Source organism: Leucoraja erinacea, chromosome 26, assembly GCF_028641065.1.
Source record: "Leucoraja erinacea ecotype New England chromosome 26, Leri_hhj_1, whole genome shotgun sequence".
Classification (NCBI taxonomy): Eukaryota; Metazoa; Chordata; class Chondrichthyes; order Rajiformes; family Rajidae; genus Leucoraja; species Leucoraja erinaceus.
The window spans coordinates 26681026-26695651 of record NC_073402.1 but is presented as its reverse complement, the minus strand read 5'-3'; the positions used below and the strand labels follow the sequence as shown (position 1 = coordinate 26695651).

Here is a 14626-nt window from a genome sequence, read left to right as displayed (position 1 = left end):
ATTTGTCTTAAAAAATACACTTGCAACAATCGCTGATAAGCATAGAAAAGCTGTTAACAAGTTGCAAGTACTTTGAAAGGCTAACAGAAAAATTGTGCAAAGTGCCGAGCAAATCGAGATACGTGGCAATTCACTGCAGCACGACTCGCAACTATTCAGTTTGTAACATGCTATTCTACAAACATGTCATTATTTTCCAAGAAATTGAATTCTTTGTCTCCCTCTGTCCTTGCAGAAACAAAGAAAAGCAGATGCTGGTTTAAAACAAAAAGGACAAAGTGCTTAGCCGGTTAGGCAGCATTTCTGAAGAACATGGATACTGTAGGTGACGTTTTGGGCTGGGACCCCCGGCTGAATGTGGGGGGGGGGTGGGGGGGGGGGGGGGGGGGGTGGAGGAAAGAGAGAAACAAAAGAGGAAAAGTGGCAGAGGGGAGAGGCAGGACAAAGAGTGGCAAGTAATAGGTGGATAGACACAAAATGTTGGAGTAACTTGAGTCTAACACTCGAGTCTGAAGAATGGTTTCATCCTGATACGTCACCTATTCCTTTTTGCCAGAGATGCTGCCTGCCTGACCTGCTGAGTCACTCCAGCATTTTGTGTTTATCTTGGGGGTCATCCAGCATCTGCAGTTCCTTCTTACACAGGTCATAGGTGGACAATGGGGGCAGGGAGGGTAGTTTGCTAGGCAGATGGTGGGAGTGAAATCCAGAGATTGAAAAAAAAAAAATGAAATGAAATGATTCAATTTATTGTCATTGTCAGTGTACAGTACAGAGACAACGAAATGCATTTTTAGCATCTCCCTTGAAAGGGAGACACAGGGCGTCGCGGTGTGCCCGCGCCTGCCGCCGTACATTCCATTACAGGCAAAGGTGGGTGAAGTGTCTTGCCCAAGGACACAATGACAGTATGCACTCCAAGCGGGATTTGAACCGGCTACCTTCCGGTTGCCAGCCGAACTCTTAGCCCATTGTGCTATCTGACGCCAAGTGAAATCCAGAGATTGGAACAGGAGATGTGAGATGAACTGATTGAAGAGTTGTGAATTGTAAAGCCAGAGGATGGAATCTAGAGGCAGGGTGAAGGGGAGAGTCCAGGTGGTGCATGGAGGCGGATATGTGAGAGGTGAGAGTTTAGATTATTGTCACGTGTACCGAGGTACAGTGAAAAGCTTTTGCTGCGTGCTAACCAGACAACGGAAATTGCCGCGTACCAACCAGTCAGCGGAAAGACAATACCCGATTACAATCGAGCCATTTACAGTGTATAGATGCATGATAAAGGAAATAACGTGAATAATATTTAGTGCAAAAATAAAGTCCAGTAAAGTCTGATCAAAGATAGTCCGAGGGCCTCCGGTGAGGTAGGTAGTAGCTCAGGAAGGTTGGGTAGATTGTGCTCTCTCGCTGATGGAACGATGGTTGAGTTGCCTGATACCAGCTGGAAAGAAACTATCTAAAACTGAAGAGTTCAGTGTTCACACCATTAGGTTGCAAGCTAGCTTGCACTGCTGACAAGTGCAGGTAAGGTGGTTTACTCCCATACCTCTGGTGATATAATACTTGTGTAATTAGAGTCAAGCAATTGTCTTGCCCGTGAGCCAAAGCTACTCACAATCCCTAGGTACAAAACACCATTGGAACGTAGCGAGGAGATAAAGTTCGTTTATTAATAATAATAATAATTTTATTTATGGGCGCCTTTTAAGAGTATCAAGGACACCTTACAAAAATTTAGCGTAGAGGAAGGTAGAGGAAAACATGTAAGCGGAATGAAATAAATAGTAGAGACATGACTAGTACACAAATTAAAGACAGAATTCAAATCAAAACATAATATGAGGCAATTCAAGCACAGATGAAAAGGGAGGCTGACGTGGGGCTAAGGATAGGCAGAGGTGACGAGATGGGTCTTGAGACGGGACTGGAAGATGGTGAGGGACACGGAATTGTGGATCAGTTGGAGGAGGGAGTTCCAGAGCCTGGGAGCTGCCCTGGAGAAGGCTCTGTCCCCAAAACTGCGGAGGTTGGATTTGTGGATGGAGAGGAGACCGGCTGATGTGGATCTGAGGGACCATGAGGGTTGGTAGGGGGAGAGGAGGTCAGTGAGATATGGGGGGGCCAGATGGTGGAGGGCTTTGTAGGTGAGGACCAGGATTTTGTAGGTGATCCGGTGGGAGATGGGAAGCCAGTGAAGTTGTTTGAGGACTGGAGTGATGTGATGCCAGGATTTGGTGTGGGTGATAAGTCGGGCGGCTGCGTTCTGGATCAGTTGGAGTTGGTTGATGTAGGTGGAGCTGATGCCAAGGAGATATTGTCACATGCATGGTACAGGTAGAATGAAAAATGTTGCTTGCAGCAGCATGACAGGTAATATACTCAGACAAACACACAAAGACAAATTATCCATCCTTTACACATACATTTCTGTAAGAAAGACAAGACATTAGTGCAAAAGCATAATTAGTAAAATAAACTAAGTCCACGGTAGAGCAAGATCTATCCATTCTATGCTTGAGGAACAATAAGGGAAAATAGTTTTGCATGAACGAGAGATAAAATGGAATTTGTCAAAGTTTCGAGGACTTATTCAGGACCAAAATAGTTTTTAAATCAGACGCCAAATGAGATCCAGAATCCCAAAGGCATCAGTTTCCGTAGGAATGCATTTACAGGTGAAGAGATATTAACCACAATGAGTTTATTTTTTGAGCATCCATATGTTCCACACCAGAGTTTATAAAACAGAATAAAAGGCATAGTGATGCTTCCTTCTCAGATGAAGGCAGTCAGTAATGAAGAACTGAAACTATTAGATCATGAGATTCGGTTATTTTCTATTTGAGAATTTCACATTGTCAGGGAGTTGATATCTTAAAATAAAGGGAATCTTTGCAAACGATGCACAATCAAACAACTATACCTCCACTGGGCCTTGATTATGAACTGAAGCAATTAACTTACACATGTTCACATTGTTCCAACTCTTTTGAATTACAAATGAAATCTTTTCTTTCAATTCTCATTTAATTCAACTCCATATATGCTGCAAAGAGAAACTACATCCTGGAGTAAGATTTCAATGACATTGGTAGAACCTCTCTTACATTATTTATAACAGCAAAAACAACCTTTAAAAGCACGAGAGAACACAGCGCAACTCAGCAAGTCAGGCAGCATCTCTGGAGAACATGGATAGGTCACAAAGTGCTGGACTAACTCAGCAGAGTTGCTGCCTGTTCTGCCAAGTTACTGCAGCACTTTAGTTCCTTTTGTGTATTAACCAGCATCTGCAGTTCTAGGAGCAGAATTAATAGGAGCACAATTAGGCCATTTGGCCCATCAAGTCTAATCCACCATTCAATCATGACTGATTTACCTTTCCTTCTCAACCCCATTCTCCTGCCTTCTCCCCATAACCCTTGACACCCTTACTAATTATGTTCCTTGTTTCTATGCTTTAAAAACACCAAAATATGGTCACAAATCTCTCTTCTATTTGTCAAAAAGTAGTGGCTGTTCTCCACAATAATGTTTATATTGGGAACCTAATTATATTACAATTGGGTTGAAGTAGTTCCGGAGAAAACCCACTCAGGACACAGGGAGAACGTGTAAACGGTACCCGTAGTCAGGATCGAACCAGAGGTCTCTGGCGCTGTAAGGCAGAAACTCTACCTCCGTGCCACAATGCCATGCGTCTTCTCTCTCTCTCTCTCTCACACATAAGTAATTGCGAGGGTTTTCAATCTCCTAACACAGCCATCCAACAATCTTTCAAGTTTTTGTTCACTCATCATCAAAGGCCTCCAGTCACCGAGTTACCAAACGATCCTGCCTGAAGCTATTTCAGTCTTCAGTTCCGAGATGACCCCTTCTCAAAGTCATTGGGGAAGAAACACGGCTGGGCAGCAGTGCAAGTGGTACATACCATCCATTGATCACACAAACCAAACAGAGCACATCACATAGAACACAATTGGAACTGCAGATGCTGGTTTACACCATAGACACAAAAATGCTGGAGTAACTCAGCGGGACAGGCAGCATCTTTGGGAGAGAAGGAATGGGTGGCATTTCTAGTCAAGACCCTTCTTCAAACTGAAACGCCACCCATTCCTTCTCTTCAGAGACGCTGCCTGTCCCGCTGCGTTACTCCGGCATTCTGTGTCGAACTTGACCAATGATGGTGCCCATTTGGTGCCACTGCTAAAGGTGAGTTTACAAAATACAAGCAGAAGGAGGCACTTTGTTGTTTTGTGTCTGCTCCTTGTGACCATCTTGTGTCTGCTCAACTTCATGTGTATCACATAACGTATGCTGGGTGATTACGCAACACTGCATATCTTCCACGTTCAGTTGGTCATAAATCATAATAGATGATCGGTTGGTCATAAATCATAATAGATGATCGGATATTCAGTGTCAGTGGAGATCTTGATAAAGGACAGCATCAGGGAAAAGGTTTGTTGGGAATCGGGGAAAGGTGAGATAGATGAGGGGAGAGGGGGATAGGGGGAGGGGGTGAGGGGGAGATCTTGAGAGGGGGGGAGAGGGGGGGAGGCATCAGGGGGAGAGGGGGAGAGGGGGAGAGGGGGAGAGGGGGGAGGGGGGAGAGGGGGAGAGGGGAGGGGGGAGGGAGGTGTCGGAACCCTTCTTCACACTGGAAGATAGCGAAGGCAGGAACTAAAGGCAATGAGTCATACAGCGCAGAAACAGGCCCTTCGGCCCAACTGGCCCTGCCGACCAACATGCCCTATTCTAGTCCCACCTGCCCATGTTTGGCCCAACCCATCCAAATCTATCCTATCCATGTACCTGTCAAAATGTTTTTTTTTAAACATTGTCTCAATACCTGCCTCAACGATCTCCTCTGGCATTTTGTTCCATACACCTACCACCCTTGGTGCAAAACAAAAAAATGTTGCCCCCTCAGTATCCTATTAAATCCCCCTCACCTTAAACCTATGCCCTCTGGTTCTTGATTCCCCTACTCTGGGTAAATGGCTCTGTGGATTTACCCTATTTAATCATCTCATAATTGTATACACCTCCATAAGATCATCCCTCATCTTCCTGCTCTCCAAAGAATAAAGTCCGAGGCTGCTCAACCTCCCCTGGTAGCTCAAGCCCTCGAATCCTGGCAACATCCTTGTAAATCTTCTCTGCACTCTCTCCAGCTTAACAACATCTTTCCTATAACTGGGCAACCAAAACATACAATAGACAATAGGTACAGGAGTAGGCCATTCGGCCCTTCGTGCCAGCACCACCATTCAATGTGATTATGGCTGATCATCCACAATCAGTACCCCGTTCCTGCCTTTTCCCCCATATCCCCTAACTCCACTATCTTCAAGAGCCCTATCTAGCTCCCTCTTGAAAGTATCCAGAGAACCGGCCTCCTCTGCGGCAGAGAATTCCAGTCACAACTTTCTGGGTGAAAAAGTGTTTCCTCATCTCTGTGCTAAATGGCTTTCCCCTTATTCTTAAAAGCCCTGTCCCACTGTACGAGTTCATTCAAGAGTTCTCCCGAGTGTGCCCTGATTCGAACTCGGAGATTTACAGTAATGGCCGCTCACAGGTAGTCGAGGCTCACGTGGACATTTTTCAACATGTTGAAAAATCTTCACGAGTTTTCCCGAGCTTACCGCGTTTCCCGAGTACCTGCCGTTAGCGTTACGAGCCGCTAAGAGACGTCCCCGAGCCCCGACGTACCCCCTACGATCATTCACCGTGCTTATCACGAGTTTCTTTTTTTTTTAAACTCGGGAGAGCTCTTGAATGAACTCGTACAGTGGGACAGGGCTTTAAACCATGGTCCCTGGTTCTGGACTCCCCCAACATTGGGAACATGTAGCATGGCAGGAGTTAACACGGTCACCACAACTTCTCCGACAAAGATAGATTTTCATCTGTCCTATTTCACCCTGTCGGGAGATGATGGATGCAGCATGGAATTGAAACTGCCACCTTTCTCCTCTGTATACTCAGTCACTTTAAATGTTGGCCCAGCCGTGAATGGAAACTCTTCAACCAATGCAGTTGAGCTCAGAATACCTGAATGTATAATGCACCCCCACTGCCATCTTGCCTTGTCTGGATCACACTCAGTGACACAATTACTGGACAGGTTAGGACTCCATTCCTTGGGAGCGCAGGAGGATGAGGAGTGATCTAGTGGAGGTGTACAAAATCATGAGAGGAATAGATCGGGTAGAAACACAGAGTAGGGGAATCGAGAACCAGAGGACATCGGTTTATGGTGAGGTGGGGGGGGGGGAAAGATTTAATGGGAACTTGAGGGGTAACCTTTTCAGACAAAGGGTGGTGGGTGCATTGAATGAAACGCCGGAGGAGTTGGTTGATGCAGGTACTATCACAACGTTTAAGAAACATTTACACAGGTACGTGGATGGGACAGGTTTAGAAGGGTATGTGCCAATGCAGGCAGATGGGACTAGTGTAGATGGGACATGTTGGTGGTTGTGGGCAAGTTAGGCTGAAGGGACTGTTTTCACGCCGTATGACTTCGTTGGACATCATTCTCAAAAATAGTCCTACTAAAAAGGATCAATTTTACAATGCTGTGCCTAAGAACTTTCATTTTGCCTAGAAGATAAAACACAGAACGATATCCTCATTAAAAACAAGCATCCCCTTTTGCTTCCTTCATAGCTCTTCCAGAGATCTATTAATAGGAGTGAGAGAAGCAAATTGTTATTTCCTGCAATTTGAAGTTTGCCTGAAAACCAGATTATAGTGATGAATGAATCTCTCTCAAAATGTTCTTTTTCTTTGTTAAACTAACTTTAGAAATGCAATTTTTATAACGTTGCAAAGTGTTCCAAAGCGCTGCCACGGCATTGTGGAGAAATAATAATAGTGAGCTCCATTGAAGAGATATTGGAAAATATTACCAAAAACTGGGGTTGAAAGGCTATACGAGCAAATTAAAAAGGGTTTGCTAAAGAGAGAGATTTCAGGGCATCAAAATGAAGGCACTTTTTTACAATTTAGAGTTAGATTCAGATTCAATTTAATTGTCATTGTCAGTGTACAGTACAGAGACAACAAAATGCATTTAGCATCTCCCTTGAAGAGCAACATAGCAAATGATTTGAATAAATAATAATAAGTGTCCGGGGGGGGGGGGGGGTGATTGGCAGACACCGAGGTAAGTTGTTGAGGAGAGTGACAGCCGCCGGAAAGAGCCTGTTCCTTGACCTGCTGGTTCGGCAACGGAGAGACCTGTAGCGCCTCCCGGATGGTAGGAGGGTAAACAGTCCATGGTTGGGGTGAGAGCAGTCCTTGGCGATGCTGAGCGCCCTCCGCTGACAGCGCTTGCTTTGGACAGACTCAATGGAGGGGAGCGAGGAACCGGTGATGCGTTGGGCAATTTTCACCACCCTCTGCAATGCCTTCCAGTCGGAGACAGAGCAGTTGCCAGACCATACTGTGATGCAGTTAGTAAGGATGCTCTCGACGGTGCCGCGGGAGAAGTTCACCAGGATCTGAGGAGACAGATGGCCCTTCTTCAGTCTCCTCAGGAAGAAGAGACGCTGATGAGTCCTTCTTGATCAGAGTAGAGGTATTGTGGGTCCAAGAGAGGTCATCGGAGATGTTGACTCCCAGGAACCTGAAGCTAGAAACACGTTCCACCTCCGTCCCGTTAACGTGGATGTGAATGTAGATCTGAGAAACTATTTAGTTATATTATCTAATATATTATTATGACACAATTCTGTTCTGAAACCCATTTAGATCATAAGATCATGTTTTAGGAGCAGAATTAGGCCATTCGGCCCATCAAGTCTACTCCGCCACTGAATCGTGGCTGATCTATCTCTCCCTCCTAACCCCATTCTCCTGCCTTCTCCACATAAATAAATGCAACTAAGGATGCAGGTGGGGGAAATGATGTTGGAGGCGACTCACCAACCAGGTGATAATAATCATCTTATCAGACCATCATCGATAAACATCAGGCAGGATTGTGTGACAATTACAATTGACATGTGGTTGTGGGTTACAGGATTGGTGCCAAGGATGGATGCAGATCACCTATTTTTATTTGAAGTCCCACAGTGCAAGAAAAGAAGATTGAAAACGGAAGAAAAAGATAAGCAACAGTTGGCAGAGCCAGGCTTTCATTTTAAAAGCCCAACTATTGCAGGAGCCAAGAAACGAAAGCTGTGGTCACGCACAAGAACTAGGTGTTGGAAACAAGAAAAAAAATACATTAACAAAACGCAAGTTTAAAGAAAGTCTGAAGAAGGGTTTTGACCCAAAACACAACCCATTCCTTCTCTCCAGATATGCTACTTGTCCCACAAAGATACTCCAGCATTTTGTGCCTATTTTTTTAACAAAACGGAACTACTAGAAGAACTCAAAGGGTCAGGTAGTATCTCTGGAGGACATGGCTAGGTGACATTTCGGGGTGAGACACTTCTGACTGATCCTATCTTCTTCAATCTTAAGAAGGGTACCGACCCAAACGTCACCTATCCATGTCTCCAGAGATGCTGCCTGACCTACTGAGTTACTGCAACACCTTGTGTTACATAGAAACCTAGAAAATAGGTGCAAGAGGAGGCCATTCGGCCCTTCGAGCCAGCACCGCCATTCATTGTGATCATCCCCAATCAATAACCCATGCCTGCCTTCTCCCTATTCCATGCAAAATTCCAGCATCTGCACATGTCAGCAGTTCCTTGTGTCTACTTTTTGGTGAGGGACCCCCTTCGTCAGGTTGAAGGAGGAAGGACCAGTCCGAAGAAGGGTCCCGACCCAAACGCCACCCGTCCATTCCCTCCCCAGATGCTGCTTGACCTGCTGAGTTTCTCCAGCTAGTTGCGTTTTGCACAAGACCCCAGCAGCTGCAGTTTCTTGCGTCTCTAGATGTTATTATCAGTCGGGATAAAGGAAGAGGAGGGCACAACAGCAAGCTTGAAGGTACACAAAAAAGCTGGAGAAACTCAGCGGGTGCAGCAGCATCTATGGAGCGAAGGAAATAGGCAACGTTTCGGGCCGAAACCCTTCTTCAGACTTAAGCAAACTTGAAGTTTGGAAGGGATAAACAGTGACCACAAAAGTACAAGGAATGTGAGATGGAAATTCCCTTTCAAGCAAGCTTTTCCCTCATTCCCCACCCACGTTTTAGTAGAGAATTCCCGATACAGGACTGATACCACAACCAAAATATTCATCAGCAAAACCGAATTCGAACTATATTGTATACAAAATAACAGAGGCAGCTGAGATCTGATGTGTCACCAATCAGACTGCTGCAGAGAGCCAGGTACAAAGTGCTGGATTCACTCAGCGGGTCAGGCAGCATCTCTGGAGAAATCAAAATGGGTGATGTTTTGGGACGAGGCCCTTCCTCAGACTGAAAATGGAGGGGAGGGAACTGGAGGTAAGAAAAGGCCAGAACCAAGCAGGGCCGGCCACAGATGACCAAGGAAAGGTGAAGCCCATAATGGCCCATCATTGACTGGAGAGGCATACTGACTGGTTGCATCACCACCTGGAACAGTAACTCCAATGCCCAGGCATCTAGGAGGCTGCAGAAAGTGGTAGATACTTGCTGGTCCTTCACAGGTACTGACCTCAACACCAATGACGGCATCTACAGGAGGCACTGCCACAAAAAGTTAGCCCAAAGTCATCAGAGACCAATATCACGCTCTCATTTCAGTCCTATCATCAGGAAGAAGCCAGAAGCCTCAGATCTGATGAAGGGCCCCGACCCAAAACATCAGCTATTCTTCTTCTCTACGGATGAGAACTGACCCACTGAGTTACTCCAGCATTTTGCGTCTATCTTCAGATCTGAGACATCCAGGTTCAGGAACAGCTTCTTCATGGCTCTTGAACATGACACCACAGTAACCCAGCAATTGTGATCGACTTTGGCCTTCGCTTTGGTTGCACGATGGATACCAGTTCTGCACTATTATGGTCTGGTTACCTGGTATTACTGATTATTGATTTTGTTGCATTATTAATGATTGCAAATTTATTTGTGCATTATTGCTTTATTGGGCCTCTGAAGCTGCAGCTAATAAAAACATTACTGTTCAGTTGCCAGTACAGGTGACAATTAAACACTGGATAGACACAAAATGCTGGAGTAACTCAGCGGGACCGGCAGAAGGGTCTCGACCCGAAACGTCACCCATTCCTTCTATCCAGAGATGTTGCCTGTCCTGCTGAGTTGCTCCAGCTTTTTTTGTCTATCTTTGGTTTAAACCAGCACATGCAGTTCCTTCCTACAGCAATTAAACACTCTTGACTTGACACCTGAAATACCCTGCAATTCAGGCAGCATGTGTGGAGAAAGATTTAGATGGATAACCTTTCATCAGAATCATATTACTCGTGTCCAATGCAGGTCAAATGAATCATATGGATCAAATGTGCATGCAATTTCTATGTGGCCATTGTGATGGAAGATCAGCTACTTGAAATCAACTGTTTCTCTCACTAGATGCTGCCTGACCTGTTGAGTATTTCCAGTACTTTTGGTTTTATTTCTTTCAGAGTTACAGCATGGACAGTATTCTGTATTTATTTTCATAGAGAGTCATACAGCGTGGAAACAGGCCCTTCAGCCCAACCTGCCCATACCGACCAACATGCCCCATCTACACTTATCCCAACTGCCCACACTTGGCCCCTATCCCTCTAAATCCGTCCCATCCATGTACCTGTCCAAATGTCTCTTAAATGTTTTGACAGTAGCTGACCCAACTACCTCCTCTGGCGGCTCGTTCCATACACCCACCACCCCTTTGTGTAAAGGATAAAGTTACCTCTCTTATATCTATCTTCTATCTATCTATCTATCTATTTATCTATCTATCTATCATTATATAAAAGTCTGTGGGCTGCCTGCCTGCCGTCCGTCCGGCTGCCTTTCTTCCTTTTGATTCGCTGCTCCTTCCTATCAGCTTCCAACACACTTCAAAACAAAGTTGCAAGACAGGAACACTCTGAACTTTTCACCTCAATGGGATATCACAGCAAGTGCTTCAACAGGAGGAGGAGGGCCAATTGGTATTGCAATTGGAACTGCTGCAGCAGGCAGGGAGGTGCAATTGGAATTTATTTTCAATCCACTGCTGAGGGAGGCAGGGGAGTGCTGGATGGAATCTTACATTTGGGAACGGGTTCAGTGCTGTTGGAGGAGACGGGTGCATGGTGGAATATTGGGTTGGGGGATCACACCATTGGGGGAGCAGGACCCAACGGGTCTGCACTTGGTCTAGTTCTCAATAAATCTTGCCCTTCTCATGTTAAACCCATGTCCTCTAGTTCTCGATTCCCCCTACTCTGGGGAACATACAACATACTTGAAACTTCCCACATACACAAGGTCTCAAGGTACAATTACACATTTACATCTGGGCATAGTGGTTTGGTTCCATTATTACTGTGAAGAACTCGACATTGCAATCACCTCTATCAAAATATCCCTGAAAGAGGGCTGTATTAAATGTCCTATCTTTCAACCGCCGTCGCGACCGTGGTCACCGCAGGTCAAATGGCCGCAGATAATATTCATTTTAAAGGCGCTATCGACGGAGATTCATACACATTCATACAGTCTCCATTCACGCCTGCTTCAAGAGGGGAAGAGGGGAAGGGGGACATTTGCCAAGACGAAACAACATTTCGACTTTTCTTGAAAAGGGAATGTATGTGTTACTGACTATTCTGTCAGCTGTCAGGAAATTCCCAAGATGACCACCACCCAGCCTTGTTCAAAAATTGTGATTCAAGGCAGCTGGAGACAGGGAATAAATTAACATGCATCAGCTCCTATAAACAGTGGCGAGGTCAAACAATACCCGGCTAATTAATGGCAATTAAAATCAGGATTTCTTTTTCAACGGCGGGGTGGGGGCTGAGAGCTGAGAGAAGCCAAAGGGAGATTTAAAAAAAAAATTTTTTAAATGTCTCTCAAAATTGTTCATTTAAAATTGCGTAGCTGGAGAGCACCGGGGAAAAACATTACAAAAACTCAGTCCAAAAAAAAGGGAGACAAATTAGTCCAAACACCCCGGAATTATTACATTCTAACGCCAAGTAAATCCTCCGACTTACCATTCAAGACACCACTCTCAGCGTCCTCTCCGGGAAAAGCCTATCGCATGATTAAAAAATAAAAAAAATCTTAGCGATTATCGTGTAGCAACTAACGATTCCATTGGAGCTCAGAATATTAATGGGGTCGGTTTTCCTTGGACGCCCGACCGAAGTGTATTTGGAGAGGAAGGAGGATTTGGACACAAACACGAGGAAAATTTGGATGTCCTTTAAATTCCTCCCGGCTCGACTCCCTTTTGCGAGAGAGAGATAGAGAGAAGGGGAAAAAAAAATCTCCACGCCCGTATTTTCTACAAGCACTTCTCAACAATCATTCTGCCTGGTAACAGTTGGCCCACGGACACTTAATTGCAACTCTCTGTTGCTAAATTAATCGGAACAGGACGACTCCGTGCAGGATCCGTGCAATTGACACCAATTTCGCCTGAAATAACCCAGTCTCGCTGAAGGAACCAAATCTCCACTGTTAAAGCCAAGGGGGCGAAAATAGTTGGGGAACAAACGCTGTTGCTAAATTCTGAAATCCTGATATTATTTTAACCCTGTATGCAATTTTTAAATAAAAAACAAAAACAAGTTTAGTATCAAATGATGAACAAAAAAGACACATATGTCGTTGACTTCGCTTACCGGAGTGAGGTTGGGGAAGGAGGCGGAGAATCGGTTTTTGACCTGGAAAGGTATATAGGGAGAGGGTTAAATTAGAGAACTGGAGAGCAGGCAGGAATCTCCTTCCAATTCACACGACTACTGCGCGTCATCCTCGGCAAGGTTTCACTCCTGACTCGGTGTGTAGCGGGTACCAAGGCAGCGGCTTAACCGTCTGTGTGGTGGCTCTCCAGCGAGTAGGTTGCAATTTCAGCAGAAGGTTACATTTCGTGGAAGCCAGGCGTGGAGCACTACCGGGGGCCGACGACGGTGGATGGGAAGAGGGAGGGGAAAGCGGCCCCTTCTCCTGCTCAGACGCGGTGGGGTGCGATTAGCCCGTCGCCACCCCTGCTGTCTGCAAGATGTGGCGAGTTCCACGACAATGCTCGATGGTCTTTGCAAAACCCAACACAATGAGCGGAACTCGCCACCTCTCACACACACAACCAAAGATCATATAGCTTGCTGTAGGGTCTTTGCACACAACTCCTTGCAAGTAACAAAAGCCACGCGTTGGCAGTGCACTCTTGTGAGTGCGTGTGTGTACACAAAACCAGCCTTCTCTCAACATTCCTCTTCCCCGTCTCTTTGTCGAAAGTTGAGATTTTTTTTTAAATGGAGACTTCAGGTTTTCACTATGGTTGCTTCCTATAGACCCCTGGACTGGGATTCGTTGCAGTTGCTCCCCCCCCCCCCCCCTCTTCTTCTCTCTCTCCCCCCTTCTTCCCCCCCCCCCCCCCCCCCCCCCCTCTTCTTCCCCCCCCCCCCTCTCTCCCCCCCCCTCTTCTCCCCCCCCCCTCTCCCCCCCCCTTCCCCCCCTCTCCCCCCCCCCCTTCCCCCCCCCCTTCCCCCCCCCCTTCTCTCCCCCCCCCCCCTTCTTCCCCCCCCCCTTCTTCCCCCCCCCCCCCCCTCTTCTCCCCCCCCCCCTTCTCCCCCCCTCTTCTCCCCCCCCTCTTCTCCCCCCCTCTTCTCCCCCCCCTCTTCTCTTCTCCTCCCCCCCCCCTCTTCTACTTCTTCCCTCCCCCCCCTCTTCTCCTCCCCCCCTCTTCTCCTCCCCCCTCTCCTCCCCCCCCCCCCTCTACTTCCCCCCCTTCTCCTCCCTCTCTCCCCCCCCCCCCTCTTCTCCTCCCCCCTACCCTTCCCCCCCCCCTCTTCTCCTCTCCCCCCCTCTTCCCCCCCCTCTCTCCTCCTCCTCCCCCCCCTTCTCCTCCCCCCCCCTCTCCTCCTCCCCCCCCCCCTCCTCCTCCCCCCCTCTTCTCCTCTCCCCCCCTCCCCCTTCTTTCCTCCCCCCCCTCTTCCTCTCCCCCCCCCTCTTCTCCGCTCCCCCCCTCTTCTCTCTCCCCCCCCCTCTTCTTCTCTCCCCCCCCCTCTTCTTCTCCCCCCCCTCTCTTCTCTCCCCCCCCCCTCTTCTCCCTCCCCCCCCCCCTGCTTTCTTCCTCCCCCCCCCCTTCTTCTCTTCCCCCCCCTCTTCTTCCCCCCCCCCCAGCTTTTTTCTTCCCTCCCCCCCCCCCTCTCTCCTCCCCCCCCCTTCTTCCTTCCCCCCCCCCCTTCTTCTTTCCCCCCCCCACCCCCCCCTTCTTTCCCCCCCCCCTCTTCCCTTCCCCCCCCCCTCTTCCCCCTCCCCCCCCCTCTTCCCCCCCCCCCTCCCCCCCCCTCCCCCCCCCCCCCCCCCCCCCCCCCCCCTCTTCTCCCCCCCCCCCCCCCCCCCCCCCCCCCCCCCCCCCCCCCCCCCCCCCCCTCCCCCCCCCCCCCCCCCCCCCCCCCCCCCCCCTCCCCCCCCTCCCCCCCCCCCCCCCCCCCCTCCCCCCCCCCCTCCTTCGCTTCGTTCCTCCCCCCCTCTCCCCCCCCCCCCCCTCCCTCC

The 14626-nt window shown here is 47.9% G+C and overlaps 1 protein-coding gene across 2 annotated transcripts in view; it reads right to left on the bottom strand.

Moving 5' to 3' along the window:
- pkib (protein kinase (cAMP-dependent, catalytic) inhibitor beta) overlaps positions 1-13356 on the bottom strand; it is an 83723-nt gene extending 70367 nt beyond the window's left edge. The window contains exon 1 of one of the 2 annotated variants that reach the window (XM_055656498.1): positions 12748-13356. The gene's annotated coding sequence lies outside the window, so the exon portion shown is untranslated. Of the gene's footprint in view, positions 1-12114; positions 12651-12747 lie in introns of those variants that run through there. The other variant, XM_055656499.1, reaches the window with a different exon arrangement.
- Positions 13357-14626: the final 1270 nt, after the last annotated feature.